This window comes from Episyrphus balteatus, chromosome 1 (assembly GCF_945859705.1).
Source record: "Episyrphus balteatus chromosome 1, idEpiBalt1.1, whole genome shotgun sequence".
NCBI lineage: Eukaryota > Metazoa > Arthropoda > Insecta > Diptera > Syrphidae > Episyrphus > Episyrphus balteatus.
In genome coordinates, this window is record NC_079134.1 from 175,540,068 (window position 1) to 175,564,706 (window position 24,639).

Genomic DNA, 24,639 nt, shown 5'->3' on the forward strand with positions numbered 1-24,639 from the left:
TCTTTTTTTTTTACTCGTGTCCTTAACTTGCCCTGTAGTAGGTACCTTCTATAGCGATGTTCTCAAAGACTTAAACTGATTATACATTACAACAGTCGAAAAAAGCTATTAAATATAATGGATATCAAATTTTTCGGCCACATTGATACATTATCTCTAAAGTCTAAATAAAACTTTTAATCCAATCAATTTCTTTTGTTTCAATAAATTGTCTTATGCTCTTATGGTTATTATATCACTGACAAGCCTCATAAAAACGTTGAAATATGGTTTCTGTTTTTTTTTTATTAGTTTATAGCAGAAAAAAATTGTCTCATCGCATCCAATACATTAACTTTATTAATCCACTTGGGGTGTTATAAAATTTTACAACTTTCTGACTTCTCTTTAAGTAACGTCAAAAAAGTTATAAAACATAGTACGTACCTAATCCAATCAATGATAAGAAAATATATGATAAGGTTTGGTCATTTGCCATTTTCAATTACTTAATACTTAAACCCTAAAGAAACTATTCATAGTTTTAAATAGCTATGTATTTTTATTGTGGGTACAATCAATTTTTTTAAAGAAATTTTACTTGCTAGGGAGTGAACTAGATTCAATTAGTAAATGTATAAGGAAAGTGTGTCATTTTTCAATGATGATGTTCTAAGGAAATAAAATTTATTCAAAATTCATCCGTTAATTCTAATTTCATCATATGTTTTGGTATTGTCTTCAAAATAAAAAGAAATCTATGATATTAAATAAAAACACGTCTGACATGTAAGGTTTAACATGATAAATTATTTGTTTACTAAGATTTGTCAAGAAATATATCACAAATCAGTTTAACATATTTTGATGTCCAAACACGTTTTCAACTGCGTCGCAATAAAAATGCATTAACACAGAATCATCTGATTTATCATTGTAATCATATCGATAGTTTTCATAATAAAATAAAAATGAATTAAACATTAAGAACAATAGAATTTACACCGCGTAAGATTAATGTCAGTGACAATATTATCATTATAATCCAACCTAGTTAAAGTTATTCATCACAATAACCTACCGTAAAAAGAGAAAACAGGTATATCTTGCACGTGGTTGCCAACAAGATGATTGTTATGATTTTTTTTTTATTTTATTGTTAAGTTAAGATAAAAAAAAATTAAAACAAAAAATAAGTTAATAGGAAATGTTTAACAAATAAAACCAAAATAACCGGTACGAAAAAGACTCATAATAATTCGATCATTACCGGTAAAATGACGTATATTTGAAAAAAAAAAAACAAGTTCTGTCTTATATGAGATTGTATTTATTGTCTTTAAAAAGTTATTACTTTGGTTAATCTTACTTACATTTGTTAAAAGTAATTAAATAAGACTATTTAGTTATTTTTTTCAGTATTAACAACTTATTGAACCCTTTTTAGGATGAATGCCACCTTCTTTCAATGGTAAACAGGATTCAATTTTATTCTCAAAAACATTTAAATACATACATGCTTGAAGATAAAGCGTTTATTATGAATATTCATTAATTGTATTTGGAAAGATATAAAATTTATTTATCAAAAGTTAATTTCACAAAACAAAAACAATCAATTTACGATGATACTTAATTTTCTTTCGGCATTTTTATGGCGCTGAGTAAGTACCATTGTTTACGAATTACGATTTAAAATATTTGAATAATAATTTGTTTACCTCTTTCGTAATTTGAAGATATTCAAATATGGATTTGAGTCCAAGTTTCTTCAGAAAAATTTATAAAAAACCTTTATTGAAAGACATAATCTTATTTATGCATTCGAAACTAATAAGGATTAATTTAAATCTTGTTCAATTCAAAGGGTTCAAACCATTTCTTCATGAAACTAAAAATTCTGATTACTCAGGGATATCTTCCCATTCAAATAAAACGCCTGAAAGCCAAGTAATGCCTTTTTGAGGTTAAAAAAAAACATATTTAGCAAGGTTATTCTAAAGAAGAAGAATCAAAAAGTATTTGAAAACTTTTTCCACAGTTTTCCAAACAAAGTAAAGAAGTTGAACAAAAAGGTGTTTAACAAAACTTTATGTTTTCGTAAAATATTCAATTCTGTTTTAAGAAATTAATATCGACCGAAAAATAATAAAATATTGAATTTTTCTGAGACTGAGAGTTATTTATTACTTGAAGTTAACAGCCCTGTTCGGGGGAATAATCTCTAAATATTCACTCATTACCATTCATTCATTGATCGGGACAAATCCAAACTCACGTCGGTAATATCGGTAATGTTGTTCGATATTCCACTATTCACGTGAATGAACTTGCTTCATACATTTTCAATCCGCATTAAAAATGTTGCTGATCTGTCACGTTTGGTTTTCAAAATATATTCACCTTCGTTTAAATTAAACAAAATGCCATTTCTCACAAATTTTTTACAATTGAAACAGGACGAAGTTTGGTATTTTAATTTCTTGAAACTATTGCTATCTCGGCTCCATGACTCGACTATGTAACTTGTTTTCAAATACAAAGACAACTGTTCTCGAAATATGATTTAATATTATCTGTCCCACAGAAGGCAATGTTGTTTCTGGTAATAAGAGCTCAGCTGCTAAACTTGTTGTGCAAGGAGTCCCACAGGGATCAATTCTTGGACCAATTATTTTGTGTATCAAGCCACTTATACGCAGATGATGTCCATCTGACCAGAGCTAGACCCTCTAGCAGCTTAATGAACTTTGTCTCTCCATCTCAGCTGGTTGAATGACTGGTCTATTAACTAGTGTTAAATTCAACTAAATAGTAAACAAAATTGATCTGAGTGTCTTTCCTGGTGTATGAATAGAATTTTGGATTAAATTATTCTGCGTTTCAAAATTCTGTAAATTTATAATTCTTCATTTCAACAATCTTTAAATCTAAAATTGGGTTGATATCAAAGAGAGCAGGATTTTTTGAATATCTCAAAAATTTGGGATTTTAAAAAATTATCGAATATCAGATTAGAATTTTTGATTTAAAAAAAAAAAAAAATTACATAAAATAATTCAATCATTTAATTTTTTGTTTTAGCTGAAGAAAATTCATTTTTTTACCGTTTTTTACATCAGTGAGTTTTTTACATGTGATTTTCAAGTTTTTTACATGTACGAAACCCTGTAAAAAAAACTCGATTTAAAAAACCGGCATAACAATGAGTGCAAGCTTATGCTATAATTATAATAAAGTATAACATATTCGAAAAATAGCACGTTTAAAGATTCATACTTGAATAGGAGTGACCAAAAATAGAGCCAAATATTTCCTCACACCTCATTGTTTTAACAAAAAAAAAAAAAAAAACAGTTACGATTTAAAAAGTAAAATTATGTATGGGTATTGTTTAAATTAAATCTGAAATTCGATTTCTTCCTCTAAAGAACTTGTGATGAGTAATATGATTTTATTTTTAATTAAATTAAACAAAACAAAAAAAAGGAAATACCATCCTTTGTTCTTCCAAAATAAAGATATATTTTCGCTAAAGAATTATTGACACAATTTAGGAAACATTGTGTTTAATGTTGACTCTTAAAAAAAAACAGGTGCTTTCAAAAAGCAAGAATATCTCGTAATGAATGTTATAAAAACAAGAACAGAAAAATTTCCCTTTTCGTATGTAAATATTTTTTTTTTTTTTAATTCGGTACATTTTTTCAACTGAATAAGACAAAACAAAATAACACATGTCGCCAGACTTAAAAGAAGAAAAAAACTTAATATAGATTAAGTAAATATAAACAATCTTTATCATAGAGAGTAGCTCGTGAACAAATTTATATACACAAATTTACTATACACAAGTTCACCAATAAGAATACTTAAATAAAAAATGAAGATAAGAACGTTACCTACTAAGAATAATTTTAAATTTTTATGGTTTTCCATACTCATTCGAAACGTTAAGTTAAATTAAGCCATACTACATATTACGTAAATGTTGAACAATCATAAGGTATAGGGGAGTAAGAGGACAGAGGTAAATAATTGCATTTTAATATCATTTCCCAAAAATTTTTTGAAAACTTTCAACTTTTTTTTAATAGATGTTTGATTTTTCAAACTTTTTTAACAAACAAAGACTTTTTCACATTCCCTTAAGAAAAACTTTTCATTACATATTTTGAAACATAATGTATTTCACAAATCCTAATACAACACTGATTGGGTACACTGAGGAAAAAGCCACCATAAAACAACATAAAATCAATGAAAACCACACTGATTTAACTACTATTCGGAATGATTTTGCGTTGAAGATGAACATTTTAAAATTAACGTGGAAAAATGGTTAATTTTTGATGGTTTCGTATCTTAAAGTCACATAAATCAAAGTAGTTCATCTTTGAAACAAAGACGTTTCAACTTCAATTTATTTTTTCCTTCAGTGTAAGACTATTCAACTAGTAGCCTAGTCATACACAAACTAGTTAATAGATGTCGCTTATTTGACATACAATTTAGAACCTAACCTAACCCAAGTCTCCCCTAAATGAAATAATAATGATAAAATTCTAGTATTTTTATAAGGCTCTATGACTTTGGCTCTATTACTGAAGCTTGAAAATCTACCAATATTAATTTTAATGTACTAAAAATTTAATTTAATATTTACTCAAGACTTCTGTTTTGGTTGAAACGTATTTACTTTTTACGCAGCAGAACTTTTGTGACAATACGTTTTCGGGGATAAAAATGAGTTTTTTTTTTTTTTGTATTATTTGTTTACTTTTTTCTAATGTAGATTTAGGTGAGGGTGTTGTCATAGAAAAGGTATGAGATGTGAATAAGATTTTCAGTATCGTGTATTCATTCTTGAGAAAGTAATACTGCCAGAAGCACCACACGACAACGTATATTAACGATTTTATTAATCTGTATAGTAAGTTTTAGTTTTGTTTGTTTTTATTTGATTTTTTTTTCTTGTGGAATATAGTGTCACGCATAGGTTTCATAAAGAATAAAAATGCTTTGAGGATATTTTGACGATATAAAAAAAACCTTGCATGATTTGCATAAGTGAATAATAAAAATGTAACCATTATGTTTTGTTTTGATTTATTCCACATCACGTTTGATAAATAATTTTATGAAATTAATAAAAGTGGGTTGGTTCTAATTTTTTCTCCCTAAAATAATTTGCAAAAAAAAGGTATAGTGATAAACTTTAATTTCCTGTATGTGACCTTGAAGAGTTTTTGTCCTAAAGCACCACAGAAAAAAACACTGTGATTTTCAAAAAAAAAAATAATAATAATAATAAATTAGTCAAAACAAGAAGTAACTTTATTATACCCTAAGCTCTATTTTTTTGTGGTTCGAATGTTTATTTTATATTTTTGATTTTTTTGTTGTTGTTTGGAATGTGAAATTAGAATAGAACATTAATACGAGTAATAATACGTGAAGAATATAATTTGCCATTTATTTTGAGTTCTCGTTTTAATGAGATGATGATGACTTCAATTATGAGTGATGATGATGTGTCTATAAGGCGGTCACACATTATAATTTCATTCAGATTATATTGTTTGAAAAAATAATCAAACGAAAAATCAAAAGTGCAAAAAAAAATTGGAATTTCTTATTTTGTGTTTTTTCCCAAGTGCTTTTTAATACGAGTATTTTAATAAAAAAAAAAAGAATTATTCAGATTTGCGACTTAGAGCTTAACAATTAACAGAAAAGATCAAATATTGCCGAAATTTAATTACAAATTAATAGATACCTAATTGCTTGAAATACAATACATAGTGAGTTTAAGGTATTGAAACCTAAAAAAAATATTTCCTCCCAAAATTGCTTACGTAAATCCCTTCTTATAACTTGATTGGGGTTAACAAACTTTTTCCAAAGACGAGAGGAATTGGAAAACAAATTTCCTACGATTATAAGGGATATAATGAAACTTGTGTTTAGTTGGAGTGGCCGGACTAAACTCAACAAATGAGAATTTCGTGTTGTGAACCGGATGTTATTTATAGTAGATTATTGTGAAAAAATAAAGTATTGTCATTTTAATTACAATATCACAAAGAATTTCATTCCCTTTTGATTTGAGAAATAACTGCCAAGGGCATTATAACAACGCAGACATATAATTGCAATTTGTAACCATAAATTTTAGTATTCCTAATTTTAGCATCAATATTTTCTAATCAGGTCGTCATCAGAAGTCTTTTTTGAAGATCTTCTATCCAAAAATAATTTTTTAAATAACAGATTCTTTTCGTAAGGTGATCTCTCAAACGGTTGAAAAAAAATCTAATAATATGTATGTCTTCTGATTCAAAAAATGTTTTCTTTTAGATATTTTATTTACAATGTAAATAAAAATAATTACGTAATAAACTTTATTACACTATTTTACAAAAAATAAAAATTTTTTTGACACTAAGAGCGAAATTCATAGTCGTTACTTGAGTTAAGATTTTTCTCAACTCCAGTTAGTTGAGAAATATTTCAAGCAATCGCTCAAGGGAATTGAAAATAGGGCTGTCACTTGAGAAAAGAAAAATCTTGTCTTGAGGAAAATTTTTTCTCAAACTTGAAAATTTGACTGATTTGAATTAACTGTTATCAAAAAAACATTTTTTTTATTAATTCGCACTCGTTTGTCCAACATACTCGTCGAATTCATCGTCCCACTGGTACAACTCAAATCAAATATTCGCAATTAATTTATTTTATTATAAAATTAGTGCAACTTTTAATTGTTAAATAATAAAAACAAACGCTCGCAATGACACTTGCGGTTCAATGTCAACTGACTGAAAAAAAAAACTTAAGCGTTTCCTCAAGTAAAAAAGCCTCCTCAGACATTCACTTGAAGAAAATTTCGACTCAAGTGTTGACTATGAATAAGGATTCGCTTGAGCGAATGCTTAAGATATTTCTCAACTTGAGTGACGACTATGAATTCCGCCCTAAGTACCATTATACCTTTCGTATAGGCCAAAAACAGTGGATTTTAAAAGTCCATATTTTATCCTATTTTCGCCGTAGGTATTCAATTTTTGTGGACATTATGTTGAAAGATAAAGTATCTTCTTTTCTCCTTTACATGTTCAAGGTCTATAAATGCTTTTTGATGTTTTTACTATTTAGTAAAAACATCAAAAATGTAATTTTTTTTTTCCTTTTTGAATAGTTTTTTTTTTTTTTAAGTTGTTTGCAATATTTTAATTTAAACAATTTTTTAAAGGAGACATTATAGCGATAGGAAATTTAATTATATACAAAAAATTACTTGATACAAATTTTCAAATTCGGCTTGCTTTTCAAGTTATATCCAAACACTCAAAAAGTAAAGATTCGAAAAATTTGTTAGTTACAAAAATGGTCATACCTTTGTAACTTATCCATAGATTTTGACAAAAAAGTCTTGTTATCTTTGTGTTTCTGAGAAAGTGTTCTAAACGTGAAAAATTTAAATATGTAGATTCAAATGATTTTGATTTTTTATTATCAGTAGAAATTTTTTTGTCAAAAATTTTCTTTAAAAAATCGATTTTTTTAAAAATGTTTTGATACATTGCACTTAAACATCTAGACTTACCAAAAAAAGTTTTTGTAGTGTTTCTTCCTTATTTATTCAGCTTTTAGGTGCTGGTTCCTCTTTTCTGATTGATACTTTACTACTCAATATATACCTAGACCAAATAAGAAGTATGCTGGGAAAAACAACGACAAAAAATTTTAAACAATCATATCTCGAAAAACGTACCCATCGTAATTTATTTTGAGGGTTTATATTGAGGGTCCATTTTGGCTGTAAAGCCGTGTTATTAATTAATTGTATGAGTCCATTTGTGGGTGAAATTGAGAATTTAAATAACCTCCCTAACATTACCCTATATTTTTAAAACACTTAAAAACCCAAATCTTGAAATACAAACGCTCATTAAACCCAATTTACATACGGCCTAACATATTGTTCTTTTAACAAAAAAAAAGACCTCGCATAGCTCAAGAGGTGAAAACCTTAAAACGCAAGCTTATGTATCTACTGACACCAAGCTATTCATAAGGGATTAGTTTTCTTTTGGATCATTTCCTTAAAAAAAACACGATCAGAACCCATTTAATTACTTAGTTTGAAATTCCAGATCCAGATCTTTTCCAATTAAAATAGAGTTTAATTGAAAGATTTATTCAATCTATTTTAATCAGCCCAACATAATAAAACTTATCACATGATATCTATAGATATTTTCGCCTCACAGTCACAGCATTTGGGTTATTTAACAACAGCTAGCGATTAGAGACTACTTAGAATTTTTGTGTCTCAAGTTAATTAATTTATTGTTCTCTTAGAAAAAATTAAACTATACCTACGCACTGAAGTAAACCGCCTTTTAATTAGAGTCTTTCGATCTCTCATTAAAGAAAAATAATTAGATAAAGATTCGTTTGGATCAAACATAGCACCGGTCTACTTCTTCGTGATAATTAATTTTATAGAAAAAGAGAAAAAGTTGTTACAAATACCACACATGATTCACGACTTGCCACTTTAGTGCACAAAATAAAATCACACTACCTTACCAACAAACTATCTATATATCTGGCAAAGTTGACATCTCAAGAGTTTCATACATCTCCCCACACCACAACTATTAGCTCCCGCACCACAAAAAAATGATAAAGAAAAAATCTTAAAAATAATCTGCAAGCTCATTGGATTTTGGATTTGCAACAAATTGAATGATAGTTTTCTATGCGATAGGTGTATCTAATAGGTACGTACCTCTACATTATGATACTTCACCATTTGGGAATACACATTCGTGCAGTGTGTCAACTTAAGACTGCACTATACTAGATGGTTAATTGCGCTACGGCGAATAAAGTCTATCACATGATACATGGAACTATTCGAATAGTTAAGCAGTGCAATGTGCAATACATTGTATAGGTATGTATATATTTTTTAGGCCCGATAAGTTTGTCTAGATAAGGGGTTAATTGCTCAGGTACTTGAGGTCTTTTGAGAATAGTACCAAAACTGACAGCTTAAGATTTATGTTTGAGCATTTTATATATGAATTTTTGTAAGTAAAGCTTAAGCGAATAAGTTCAAGCGATAGGTTAGAAATTGCATTAATTCGCGTGATTAGACACACCCTTATGGTTAATCTGAAAAATATATTCGAGCTTTTAGTACTAAATACTTTGCGCGTTCAATAGGTAATAATTCATGCTTTGTCATAATCTTATCGATTATGTGATTAAAGTCAAAGATGCAATATTTTGATATATAACTAAGGAGCATTACTAAACTTTTTTTTTATAGTTGAAGACATTTAAAGTGTTTGATTAAAGAAAAATAAAAAATCATGTTCAAATATGTGTCAAATATTTTTGAAAACCATATCGGCTTTGCTATGTGTGGATTTAAGCTGTGAGTTACAAGAAGTCTTGACTCATATTTAATGGATATTCTGTACAGACATAGATACCCTTTTACTTTTAGGTACACAGTACACTTGTTGTTACAAAGTAGGACACATTACTTTTTTGAATGGCAGTTAACATGAGGTGTGTCAAAAATGTATCATTATTTGTTTTTTTTTTGCTATAGCAATTCGATTCATTGATTTTGATCATTCGTTTCTCTTTCTCGTAAAAAAATTTTTTGGAAATCAAAGAAAGTGATCAATTTTATTTTTTCCAAAAACTAACAATTTAATAAAGTTAAAGGATTTCTTCAGATTCTTCATAAAATAAAGGCACAAGATACACCTTTTCGTTTACACTTTCTCATCAAATTAAATAATGATATCCTTAAGGGAGACATCAAATAGTTTAATTAATTACTTACACATAATTCTACTACTCCTTAGGGACACATTCTATCTACCAAACATTAATCTTTTAACTATCAAAGGGATTGATTTCTTGAGAGTATCCTTTAGAAACTACATACATCACGGAAACACAAAAAAGGAAACACCTTAGCCCAGCGTCAATCCATTTATCAAATAAAGTTAATTAAAATATGAACGACATCTATCTAAAATGGTTTATGCAAGCACACACCTTTTTTTTATAGAACCATATTGTGTTTCCATGTCGAAGTCGGCTGAAAAGCTATACCATCTTTGAAGGTGATGACCATGTCTGATACTCCACCTTAGAGGGTAAAAAGTATTTTAATATACATCAACAAAATGAGAACCACTCCCGTGCGGAAGTATATAATCTATCTTTTATTTTTTAAACAGGTAGAACCACAGACATCTTTTAATATCAATTACACCTTTGGTATTCTATTAATATCATCAAATAAAAAAAAAATATTGCTAAAATTGTGAATCGTATTTGATTTGATTTATTTGGAAATCTTATCAAACAAATTGATAAATCACAAAATTAGCGAAAGTACTGACAGATCTTGAATTTTGGAAAAGGGTAGAAACAGTCAGGCAGTTGGCGTTGAAAATATATGATTTTCTCATTTTCTTGAGATTAAAGTTTTTTCTGTTAAATATAAAAATTTTTAATTTTATTTAAGCTACATTTTAACTTTCTGAAACCAACAAACATTTGTGTTCTATTTTTTATTTATAAGAAAATATATATTTAATATTCAAATACTTTTTTGTTTCTGATTAAAGTTGAAAACGAAGTATCGATATGCACAAAATGCAGCATTACTTCTCAGACTTCAGCTCTAGTCTGAGATTTTGTTAAGATAATTGTTGCTAACTTAATCTACAAATAAATTATATATTTGAGTTATTTCTAAATCAGATTATGTTAATGGATTTATAATATCACACCAGACAGATAAGATTTTTTAACATAAAAATTATACGTTATTTTTGAAACTCTGAAGTGTTTCTGTTCACGTGCTTTGAATTTTCAGCACATAAATTGATCATGATAGATTGAGCCATACAAATACTTATGCAGAATTAGTTTGTTTAGTACCTACCCATTATATTGATATGCTTAATAAAATCGATAAGCGAAAGTCATTCCGTATCCCAAAAACTTGAAGCCATGATTTTTTGAAGAGAATCATCTTTAATAGACTCAGCTCTGGTTTATTCAAACCTGTTGTTTTTCCAATCCAATAGTCTCCCTAAAAATTGACATCCTCTCAAAAAATGTCAGCTTGAAAATAAATTTTGTCCATAAATTAATTTTGTCTCTTCGAAAACTCAAAATACCAAACTTGGTATAATTTTCTCAAATGAATGTCCAAAAAATATGTGAAAAAAAAAATGTTTATGAAATGATTTATAGTTTTCAGAGAATTAAAACGTTGAACGGTTTGTCTTTTGCACCAAGGGTCTAGGGTTCGAATCCAAAGACAGCTCAATCCATTTTTTAAAAATGATTTAAAAATTACATTTGTTTACAAAAAAATAAAAATGTTTTGGACAATAAGTGCCGTTATTCTTTTCGTATAGATTTTAGTACAGAAAACTTGAAAATTTAATCTAAAAAAATATTTATGGATAGATTTTCGAGATACATGATTTTTCAATGTTTTTTGTCGTTGCTTTTCCCAGCATACTTAGTATTTGGTCTATATCTTGAGTAATAAATGATCAATCTGAACAGAAAAACCAGCACCTGAAAGCTGTATCAATAAGCAAGAAACACAAGAACAATTTTTTTGGATAACTCCAGATATTTAAGTGCAATGTATCAAAACATTTTTAAAAAAATCGATTTTTTAAAGAAAATCTTTATTGAAAGAAAAAAATCAAAATCTTTCGAATCGACATATAGTTTTAAATTTTGCACGTGTAGAACACTTTCTTACAAGGATAACAAGAAAAATTTCTTCAACTTCAAAAAATGACTTCAACAACGTAAATGAAGTATGTTAATCTTCCCTAAGTTTTAGCATAAATAATTGGAAATTGTTATAAATGGTAGGTACCTATAATATTATTTTGACCAAATTTCGCACAAATAACATGTCTACATATTTTTCATTGAACTCATCAACTGTACAGAAAAATATATGATAGGTAGGTATAGCTCAAGCCTGAGGCACTTTTTATTTTTGATTTTTCCTTGACTGATATTTCAAAATTTCATAATACCAAATACAAGTACCTACTTGAATTGTTTTTGTGATACGAAATTTAAAGTTCAATTTCTGATAAAATTTAATCATTACATTGTTATCAAAACTTAATTACCGCTGTCAAGATACCTATTTTTTTTTAAAGAAAATGATAGTGGAGAGAGCAACTTTAAATTATTTTTTGATTATTTTGTAAATGATGGCGTCTAGTCGATGATGATCATTTGGAATTTCATTTCACAAAAAAAAAAAAAAATGATAAAAAAATTGTGTCATTTGTGAAAAAAAAGATAAAACACTGATATAAAAAGCTGTGATCTTATAGAAACCGGCCAGCAACAACAAATTACAGTAGAGCTGATCAGTTTTTGATTTGGAATTAAAAAAAAATTGTTATTTGAATGAAGCTATTTGATGAAGTAAAATTCTTCTGAACTCTAAGGCCCAATTTATTGACTCTCCATTAAACTTAAATCTCCATTAAAAATGGGAATTTTAAATTTAAAAACAAAATTCGTTTAATTCAGTCTCTTTTAAGGATTTTTTTGAAGTTTCACATCATTAATTAACTGAGCATTAAATTTTAAAGCCCTTTTAGTTAAAACGCCAAATTCGACCTTTTAAGAGGGATTTTTAGAGCAAATTGAGGTTTAAAACAGGATTTCTATTTATTCACTCTCCATTAGAGTCAAATGTCATTTCTTTATTGTTTAATTTTATTAATTTATTTGAAAAACGTCAAGAATTATTAAAACATATTAAAACAACAAAACAATTATGAATAAAGTCCAGACGCGAATTTTTTGTAGGTACATATGTATGTATGTAAATGTATTTATTCCATAAATAAGTAATGCATATATAAAATGACTGCAACTCATCAGAAATTCTTTCATTGATATTTTAGAGGGGAGAGACAACACTTCATTTTAGATTTTTAATAGAAGAAAATTCTAAGAAAATGCATTTCTTAGCTCAGAAAGGCACATATAGAACTAGATCTCCTAGATTTATCTTCTCCACTTAAAAACAAAAAACTACTAGTGAAACCAATCAGGGTTGAGGTGCTGCATTATATAATCATCTCAGAACATTTCAGAACACTTTTGTATATCGCGACTCTTGTCTGTGGGATTTCGTCTTGTGTTTTCAGCTCCAAAAAAATACGCGCCTTAGTTTTTATGTTTTTTCATATATTGTTTTTAATTAAAATCTTCAAATTTTCAAATTCAAAAAAATTTGATTTGACAAATTTCTGCTTTTGACAGTTTTATTTTTCAAAAACTAAAAAATCCCTAGGATATTTTTAATGGAGTTTTAAATTTAAAGTTTCCATTAAAAGTAAAGACTTTAACTAAAGTAGAGTGAATTAAATGAATTTTTTAGGGCCAATTTATTGAGCCTCCATTAAATTTTGAAATTTATCGTTTTAGTTAACAGCGTTGTTAACTATTGACGCCTTTAAGTATACATCATTAAAAAATTCATTTAATTCACTCTACTTTAGTTAAAGTCTTTACTTTTAATGGAAACTTTAAATTTAAAACTCCATTAAAAATATCCTAGGGATTTTTTAGTTTTTGAAAAATAAAACTGTCAAAAGCAGAAATTTGTCAAATCAAATTTTTTTGAATTTGAAAATTTGAAGATTTTAATTAAAAACAATATATGAAAAAACATAAAAACTAAGGCGCGTATTTTTTTGGAGCTGAAAACACAAGACAAATTCCCACAGACAAGAGTCGCGATATACAAAAGTGTTCTGAAATGTTCTGAGATGATTATATAATGCAGCACCTCAACCCTGATTGGTTTCACTAGTAGTTTTTTGTTTTTAAGTGGAGAAGATAAATCTAGGAGATCTAGTTCTATATGTGCCTTTCTGAGCTAAGAAATGCATTTTCTTAGAATTTTCTTCTATTAAAAATCTAAAATGAAGTGTTGTCTCTCCCCTCTAAAATATCAATGAAAGAATTTCTGATGAGTTGCAGTCATTTTATATATGCATTACTTATTTATGGAATAAATACATTTACATACATACATATGTACCTACAAAAAATTCGCGTCTGGACTTTATTCATAATTGTTTTGTTGTTTTAATATGTTTTAATAATTCTTGACGTTTTTCAAATAAATTAATAAAATTAAACAATAAAGAAATGACATTTGACTCTAATGGAGAGTGAATAAATAGAAATCCTGTTTTAAACCTCAATTTGCTCTAAAAATCCCTCTTAAAAGGTCGAATTTGGCGTTTTAACTAAAAGGGCTTTAAAATTTAATGCTCAATTAATTAATGATGTGAAACTTCAAAAAAATCCTTAAAAGAGACTGAATTAAACGAATTTTGTTTTTAAATTTAAAATTCCCATTTTTCATGGAGATTTAAGTTTAATGGAGAGTCAATAAATTGGGCCTTAATGATGTATACTTAAAGGCGTCAATAGTTAACAACGCTGTTAACTAAAACGATAAATTTCAAAATTTAATGGAGGCTCAATAAATTGGCCCTAATTATAATTTTTATTGACCTGACTTTTTTCAATTTCACATTTATCAATCAGATGAAAATAGTGTTCCTTTTCTTTTTCATTTTTAGTTGGGTGGAAGCTTTTTCGAGAATTTTTTTTAAATTTTAAGTAAAAACAATAAACTAACCCACTGTAAGGCGCGTGTGATGGACACCAACAAGGAAGGCAGTTGAGGCCGCGTTTCATCGTCGTCGCTGTATGGTTGTATCACTGCATCATGAAATTGCGTAGGTTGTGTATTCGTCACATTTTAAATTCTATTCACTGCAGAAGACCATAATAATATGCATAGATTAGTCAAAACAAAAAAAAAACGTCAAATTTGCATACAACACCCGACCGAGACTCTTTGCAGTGCTTAGTCTGAGAGGTGGTCATAGAGTATAGAGAATAGAACACTCAACTACAACCATTTGGGGGAAGTATTATGCCATAAAACACACATGCAAATTCGACTACCTTCCGGACAATAAATTTCACGGAGGCACCTCGTTGAAGATACTACTTACTCGTGTCTATTCCAATCGCAAATACTTGATGGGAGAGTCTTTAAGTACCATGCGAGAGAATAATCATTTATATTGCACACAGTCTATCGTTACGGACGATCACACTTTCTTCTTCTTCAATTAAGGTCAAAAGAGGAAATTCTATAGAGTCGTTTGTGGTAAGTGTGCGCACTTTTGACTTTGAAGAAGTATTACAAGCAAAATATAAGATGTGCATAAAAAAAGTAAATTGATTATTAGAGATACATGTTTTGACTTCTTAAATTCAATTAAAATATAACTAATATTTATAAAATTAATTATGTTTCTTTAAAAAAACCAAAACAGGTCATATTGCGCACACTTACCCCATAGTAGGGGTAAGTGTGCGCAGGGTGTACGGTAAGTGTGCGCAGGTACTTTTGCTTAGTAATCTTAATGAATATCAATTGTTCTTTTGTTCAATTTTTAAAGACATTTAAAAACCAAACGAGGGGCCTAAGACCCCCGCCCCCATACGATTTTCTTATTATTTTGATCGATTCTGTACACTGTGAAATTTTGGTGCATTTTGAAGCATTTTATGCAAATATATATATTTTCAGTAAAATCCCATGCATTTGCATGCGCACACTTGCCCCCAAATTTTTGCGTACACTTACCCCAAATGCAGTTTTTTATTGTTTTTGATAAAATATTAATAAATAAATACTAAAAACAATAAAATTTTAATTGGAACATAAAGTTTAAATAGTAAGCTCAATAAAAAAAATCAATTGCCTTCACTTTAAGTCAAAGGCAGATCACTGTCAGAGTTTGAAAATTGTGAAAAATTTTAAGGAAAGTTAGCTTTTTTTTCTTTTGCTTTTTCTCGAAACACTAAAAACAACAGAAGCATAAATATAACGGACTCCGACGAAGATCAGATATCTAATTAATTGTGCATTAGCAGAAATTTAAATTTTTACACTAGTTTCGAGAAATTAGCAATGCGCACACTTACCGGCTGCGCACACTTACCACGAACGACTCTAAAACTGCATTCAAAAGTAAATACCTACCTGTTTGTAAATGGTTTGCATTTAATTTCTTTTTTTTTTTTTTGTAGTCGGATTAAGGGGATATTTTAGACTTAGCTTTTTTAAGGTTGAAGAAATTAAAGCAATAAATCACTGCTTAAGATTTTAAGATGACATTGATAAGTACGAGCCAAAACCTTCCCCGGGAAAATAAATGGTTTTAAAAAGAATAGTTGAAATTCAAAATCAGAGGCAAGTATTTGTATCCAACATTTTGTTGGCTACAAAAAAGTGGTATGTTAAAAAAGCCTTAGATTAAGCTTGTCTCAATTGCTTTCAAATTAAAGAAATAATTCTCATCTTCATTATGGAATTGCAAAAATGCAAATTTTGACGTAGAACAAACAAATCGGATCATTGGCCAACAAAATCAATCCAGATGCATTTACATATATATATCCTATAGAATGCCACAGGAAATAGATGTCATTATAAGTTATGGGACTTTTTTATGAATTTATGAAAACTTTTGTCCATATTTCAAAAATTGCATAAATGTACAACTCCATAGGTACCTCTCTTTTCTTGTTATCGGCATTTTCCTTGGATTAAAGTCTCCTTGAACCTATAGCAATGCCAATTTGGTATTTGCCAAAGGACTTGTTCTTGTTATTCGCCTTCATTACAAGTTAAATAACATTTCCTACCTTGCAAGTAAGTACTGCTTGAATATGCAAATAAGGTTTTTCGTTGGTCAAGAACACACTCGTGTATGAATTGAATATGGATTATTAAATTTTTCTGAAGACCTTTCTTGGTGAATATCCTTTGTTTAGTTCTCACGCTATGCTATACATTAAGTCGAAAAACAGTGTATGAACCCAAAATTGCATTGTAAATGAAATTTAAAAAAAAAAATACTGAAATCGAACAACTTTTTTGTATTTAATAGCCACTGCAACTTTTTTTTTAATATCTCTATTTGCATTGTACTTTGTAGATAGAAAGAAAACTTTGCAGACAAAATTGTATAGATTTTTTTCTTTTTTTGTTTGATTTTTTTTTTTTTTTTTTGGATTTATTCAACCACACAAAATGGGTCTACATGACATAAAGACTTTGAGCAGGTTTGAATATGCTATTTTAGGAATCATTAATATATACAAATTGCGAACAAGAAGATAACTATAGTAGCTGTAGAAAAGGAAGAAATATAATATTTGATTATAATAATTATGTATAAGGTATTCATAATTTGGAGGTTTATTAATTGTAAGATTCATGAAGCATGCGATATGGATTTTGTCTATAAAGTCGATACCTACAATAATTGATTGAGTGATTTTAACTGCGAACTATAAATCTTGAAAAAAGTTTATTAATACTTCCTGAAAAATTGGTTGACTTGTAAACTAATTTTCTTAAAAATAAGTCTAATAAAAATATACATACGTTGCTTTTACTTATTTCTTTAAAAAAGTTAAAAAAAAAAAACAGGAAAAAAAAAACAAAAGAAAAACTTCACAAATCATATTACAGTTAATTTTTTTTTTTATGTCTCTCTGTTCACTTTTTGTTATTTCACGGACGGATTTGGTCTTCAACTGCATTTAAACTTAAATTTTATACTAACAATTTTGTTCTTTAAAAATTTACAATTCACTTTTTTTGAAATTGAATTTCTCCAACCAAATCTGCTTTCGATAAGAATTTCTGTATTTATAGCTCTTCCTTATTATGTTTACTTAATAATACTTTAATCATTCTGCATGCATATTAGCAGATATATAATCTTCTAAATTATTGTTTTTGTTAAACAACAACAGTTTTTTTTTTTTTTTTTATTAATGACAACATAAACTTTCAAGTTCAATGTCAACCTTCCACTTTGCCTGCTACTAATAGTTGTCGTGCTGACAGAGAAAATCATGATCATCAAAGCCCAAGCCATTGTTTACTTTTCATTTAGATTGTTCGACATGCATAGCTTGAGTTGAGATGAGATTTAAAACTTGGCTATGTCACATTTCGTTAGACAATAATTGAATTGTCATGATAAATTACTTCTTGTTTATGAGAGAAAACGACTTAATTTATTTTTCATATTTTACCTTTTTTGTATTCATAAAGTAGTTGCCTATAGTTAAAAAGAAAAGGGGAACATATTAAATGAAAATTGGAAAGGGTACAAAAAAAATGTACTCGATTCCGGACGATGGAAAATTTTAAATCGTTATGGGTTCATTGGTTTTTGTCTAAGATCATCTCAAAAATTTGAGAAACTAAAACTTGATCAAAAAGATGATAATTTATCTTCCATCTCTTTTGAAATTCAAGTAAACATTAAAGTTACAATTAATTTAACATAAATTTCCATTTCCATCATAATTCGATTATGAAATTGACATAAACTTATTTAAAAACTTAATTTTTTATAGAAAATGATAATTTATGGGAAAAATATAGCAATTACTTTCCCTGATGGAGTTGTGCCACTTTTTCTTTTTCCATTTTGTTCAGATTTTGTTTAACAAATGAAAGTGAAAAGCTTACCACTTATGTATAGTTGTTCAATCTGTTAGATCTTGTAGATCATTATTCAGTGCAGTAGCAGTGGTTAGCCATAATAAAAGAAAAAAAAAAAATACATATAAAAAAGGTGTATACCCTTAATAATAATGTGTTGTTTTTTTTTTTCTTTAACTATATTAAACAGACTATCTGACCCAGCGGACTTTGTTCCGCCTTTTCTTGTATTTCTTTCTAATTTTCGACTCTGTAATTAGCTAATTTTCAAAGTAAAAAGAGGATCAAAACTTGAAAAGTTCATAAAATGAGTTTATAAATGTTAACTTTTAAACTTTTAGCAAAAGCGGCCGATGCAAAATACTCTACTCATGCATGCGCATGATAAAAACCTATAGTTCCTATAAATTTGAGATTTTTTGCAGACTTTTAAAAATTCCAAAAAAAATAAAGGACTACTCAAAAATGTATATAAAAATTAGGTTGTTTTTCAAAAATTTTTATTTCAAAATACAGGGCCTATGAAAAAAATCAGTTTTAGACCCCTAATTTTTTTTTTTAAATATCTTTCTCATGGTGTAACTCAAATTTCTGTGCAAAATTTTGCGTACCTGTAATCAGTCTTTTGTCGAAGGTCTATGACTGCAAAAAAACAACCAAAAATAAACCCATTTTCTCGAACTGTTATTTGTTTATTTTTCTTTGAACAAAAGCCTCTATTTTTGTTTGTATTTTTGCTCTGAAAAACCCTGTTTTGTTGAATTCAAATTGTAATATTTTGCGATCTAACTACAACTTCTGGAACTTTTATACTTTTTTGAAAACGACAATAACAGGACAACTTTTTAAAATAATAAACCATCCACACACCGTGCAAATTTTTTTTGCGGTGTTGCTCTCAAATAAAAGTTAGAAATTGATTTTTTATAAAACTTGAAACTGTTAGTTAATTTGCACAGAAATGGCGTATGGAATAAAAAATAATTTGGTTAATAAATTGTTCCTAATTATTTGGCAATGTTTTTGTAAAAGAATTAAAAAAAACAAAAATCAATAGTGGGTGCAAGAAGCAAAATACTGTTGCAAAGTAGGGATTTTTCAAAATTTCACAAGAATTGCATTAAATCGAAAACCGTAAGGATTTGGGATGAACAAGTTACCAAATTCTGAGAGCCCTTAAGTAGGCCTATCAGCATATTTCGTTTTATCCATTACTTTTGGGACACCCTGTATACAGGGTGTCCCAAAAGTAATGGATCAAACGAAATATGCAGATAGGCCAACTTTAGGGCTCTCAGAATTTGGTAACTTGTTCATCCCAAATACTTACGGTTTTCAATTTAATGCAGTTTTTGTGAATTATCGAAAAATCTCGACTTTGCAACAGTATTTTGCTTCCTCCGGTCATAATTGATTTTTGTTTTTTACAATTCTTTCACTAAAACTTTGCCTAATAATAAGAAATAATTATTTAATCAAAATATTTTTTATTTCATACGCCATTTTGCTGCAAATTATGTAACAGTTCCATGTTTTATAAAAACTCAATTTCTTACTTTTATTTGAGAGGAACATCCCGAAAAAAAATTGTATGGTGTGATACAGGTTTATTATTTTAAAAACTTGCCGTGTTATTGCACTTTTCAAAAATGTATAAAAATTTCCAAAGTTCAAATTAGAACGAAAGATATTACAATTTTAATGCAAAAAAACAAGGGTTTTCAGAGCAAAATAACAAACAAAAATCGAGGCTTTTATTCAAAAAGAAATAAACAAACAACAGTCGAGGAAATGTGTTTATTTTTCTTTGTTATTTTTCTCTGAAAAGGCCTGTTTTGTTGCATTAAAATTGTAATATCTTTTGTTCTAACTTCAAGTTTGGAAACTCTTATACATTTTTGAAAAGTGCAATAACACGGCAAGTTTTTAAAATAATTAACCTGTGTCACACCATACAAATTTTTTGCAGTGTGTTGCTCTGAAAAAAATTGAGTAATTGAGTTTTTATAAAACATGGAACTGTTAATTAATTTGCAGCAAAATGGCGTATGAAATAAAAAATATTTTGATTAAATAATTATTTATTCTTATTAGCCAATGTTTTAGTGAAAGAATTGTAAAAAACAAAAATCAATTATGACCGGAGGAAGCAAAATACTGTTGCAAAGTCGAGATTTTTCGATAATTCACAAAAACTGCATTAAATTGAAAACCGTAAGGATTTGGGATGAACAAGTTACTAAATTCTGAGAGCCCTAAAGTTTGCCTATCAGCATATTTCGTTTGATCCATTACTTTTGGGACACCCTGTATAATAGATTTACAACACCTTTAATTTTTATTTTGTTTAATAAATCAGCATAATTATCTGATAGATTTAAAACAAAACTGATTAATGAAATAAAATTTAAATAAAAATTTTAATTTTTAGTTAATCTTGTTAAAGATAATAATTACTGCAATTATAAAGTTCATTATTCAAGGTTTTTCAGATTTTGAATTAAATTCACATTTCTACTCAATTAATTTCCAATTCTCCATTATTTGTCTTTGAAAACAACACAATTAATCAAAAGATGATATTTTGATTTTAATAAATTCGTCATTTACAAAAATTGTTTACTTGGCAAATAAATCTCTTTTTTGTTGCTGACACGCAACATTTTGTGGAATAACCCGCTAAATGTGTTCCACCGTGTGACCCAGTAAATTAATCCGATTCTATTCTTAACTATAATAAAATTCTCTGCTTAAATAAAATTATAGGTGAGTATTAATCCTTCTCGACAACATTTGTTATCTTTTGTGTTGTTGTATTTCGCAAAACAAACACTCGCCTATGGGAGAATAGCAAAGTTCAAGACATCACTTTCTATTTCTTTAAATCTTCTTCAATGTTTATTTTCAACGTAGTCGAGTCTTCGATTTGAATTAATGAATGAAATTCATGTCTATACCTACCTAAACTAACCTACCTACAGGTGGGCAAATAAAACAATAAATAAACTCATAATTTCAATATAAAACTGGTTTTGTTATTTGATTTAATATTTTCATGATTATAATCATTTAACTTTTTTTTTGTAACACATCGATGATTAATCGAACAAAAAAAATCAATGATAGATTGATGTTATGATGGTGACTTTTTAAAAGCAAATAAGACTTTAAAAGCATCAATATGTGTTCAATGAAAATTTTGACACATTATTTTAATAAATTTTTGTGGTTAAAATTTAAAGGCGTTTTTGCAACTTTTTTTGAATTTTTACCAAAATGATATGTACCTATAAAATTGGCTTTGAAAACTATAATCTGAAATGTTTTAAATTTATTTTTCCAATTGGAATTTAGTTGTTGGATAAAAATTAAATGTTGAAAATTTATGTATCGTAGAAGACACGACAAATTTTTGCAAAATATAACATTTCTTGAGTAAAGAAATATGACAGTGTATGGAGACCTTTAGAACCAAGCTTGATGTTAAAATTCAATCTACCTATAAAAATTCTTGTTTGACTTGTTCAAATTCTAGGCTAAGCTGAATTCGATTTGTGGAAGAAGTGTGCCAAAATATACGAATGTTATGAATTTGCATATCAAAGAAGAAGAAATAAGCTTAAGCTGCGGTTTGCATTGATCATTACTTTGTGAGATATCTGATTTGACATTTTAATTGGACAAAAATAAAGCAGAAATGTTTATTGATAGACAACAAATATTAATAAATCAACTTTATTTAAAGTGATAGAATAATAAATAAAATTAAAAATGTTGTGGGAATTCTTTTTGTTTGAAATTTGGACTTCCCCAAAAATTTAGTGAAATTAATCAAAAATGTTTTGAACATTAAAGTATCACAAATTAAAGACTTAAATGTAAAATATAAAAATCAATTATAATACAGTCAAATAAGGAGAAAAAAGGGGTAAATCTCGGAATGAATGTTAGTAGACAATTTTTTTGCTCAATATCTTCCTTTTGCCATTCTACAACATATCTCAAAAGTCTAGAAAAATCTCATGTCCGCTTGTCGCGATTTCAACGTCATATCGCGAAATGGAGATTTTCAAAATTAGCAAAAATAGGCTATGGTAGTATATACACATATGATACATGATTTCAAGGTATTTTTTAATTCTGATTCCAAAACATCTAAAATCAAAACAATCTGACGTCTCTGGAAAAAGTTATACCTGTTTTTCATCTGTCAACTCATATTATTATAACAGTTGCAAACTTACTGCCGAAAAACCCTTAAAAGTTATGGTAGATGGACCAAATTTTGCATGAAGATTTTAGAATCCATCATTATTAAAAATCAAAACAATCCATTACAAAAAAATATACACCTACGAAATAATGGTATTTTTTGATGGAGGGGCAAATTTTAGGATATGCACTAAAGAAGATTCTTGTTCATCTTAGGAATAAGTGCTAGTAGGCTAATTTTTTCATTTTAATCTTTGTTTGGATATTCTTTAACTACCCTCAAAAATCTAAAAAAATCTCATGTCCGCAAGTCCTAATTTTCTTGGTTTGAAAATAAGGTGCAGATTTTAAAAAATTAATAAGAAAAGTTTAAATTTTTATATGTATACCAACATAAGCGACATGATTTAAAGGTTTTTTTTAACACTTATTCCAACAAAACCCACAAACAAGTCAACAAGACCATCCCTGAAAAGTAATGCACCCTATTCATGTTGATCTGACACAAATATCTGAAGTGTAGTTTTTCAATTTTTTAAAATCTGCACCTTATCTTCAAACCAAGAAAATTAGGACTTGCGGACATGAGATTTTTTTTTTAGATTTTTGAGGGTAATTAAAGAATATCCAAACAAAGATTAAAATGAAAAAAATAGCCTATTAGCACTTATTCCTAAGATGAACAAGAATCTTCTTTAGTGCATATCCTAAAATTTGCCCCTCCATCAAAAAATACCATTATTTCGTAGGTGTATATTTTTTTGTAATGGATTGTTTTGATTTTTAATAATGATGGATTCTAAAATCTTCATGCAAAATTTGGTCCATCTACCATAACTTTTAAGGGTTTTTCGGCAGTAAGTTTGCAACTGTTATAATAATATGAGTTGACAGATGAAAAACAGGTATAACTTTTTCCAGAGACGTCAGATTGTTTTGATTTTAGATTTTTTGGAATCAGCATTAAAAAATACCTTGAAATCATGTATCATATGTGTATATAATACCATAGCCTATTTTTGCTAATTTTGAAAATCTCCATTTCGCGATTTGACCTTGAAATCGCGACAAGCGGACATGAGATTTTTCTAGACTTTTGAGATATGTTATAGAATGGCAAAAGGAAGATATTGAGCAAAAAAAATTTCTACTAACATTCATACCGAGGTTAAACCCTTATTTGACTGGATTATTATCAAATCTTAGTTTTAAGATTTAACAAAATGTTCATATTATTTGTCAGATTGAATAATACACTGATTATAGTTGTCATATTGATGGCAGTGAAAAATTGATTGCTAATTGTTTTTTTTTTTTGTGGTTTGCATACATTTAAAATTTTTATAATTTTTATTTAAGAACTTATTAGGTATGTGATTAGAATAATCACCTTGCTAGGAAAAACCCCAAAATAACTTTTACTTTATTACTACGATGCAGCGATTTAAATGTTTATTTTACTTTTTACTTTAATACTGAACATGGAGGGAGACTATATAAATACAATTCTTCAAACTAATAAAAAAAAATTGTTTTGGAAAGCTTTTCTTTAAAAAAAAATGTACTTGTTGTTTATATTTTAAGACGAAATTTTAACTACAGTCGACTTCCCATAAAAGTCGAGCCTTTCACACAAAAATCATAAAATTCCCTGCTCCTTGTAAAAATTCTACTTGTGAGAGTCGCAACTAAGAGAATTAGAAAAAAAGGTAAGGTAAAAATAAATACAAATTTTCAACATTAAAAAAAAATTTTGATACCATTATACTTAAAAATACACG

The 24,639-nt window shown here is 27.9% G+C and overlaps 1 protein-coding gene across 4 annotated transcripts in view; it reads left to right on the forward strand.

Annotated features, from left to right (window-relative positions):
* LOC129914811 (aquaporin AQPAn.G) overlaps positions 1-24,639 on the forward strand; it is a 64,584-nt gene that overhangs the window by 3,150 nt on the left and 36,795 nt on the right. Inside the window, exon 1 of one of the 4 annotated variants that reach the window (XM_055994253.1) lies at positions 4,796-4,912. The exons of 2 other annotated variants lie outside the window; for them this stretch is intronic. The gene's annotated coding sequence lies outside the window, so the exon portion shown is untranslated. Of the gene's footprint in view, positions 1-4,795; positions 4,913-24,639 lie in introns of those variants that run through there. One more of the 4 variants, XM_055994244.1, reaches the window with a different exon arrangement.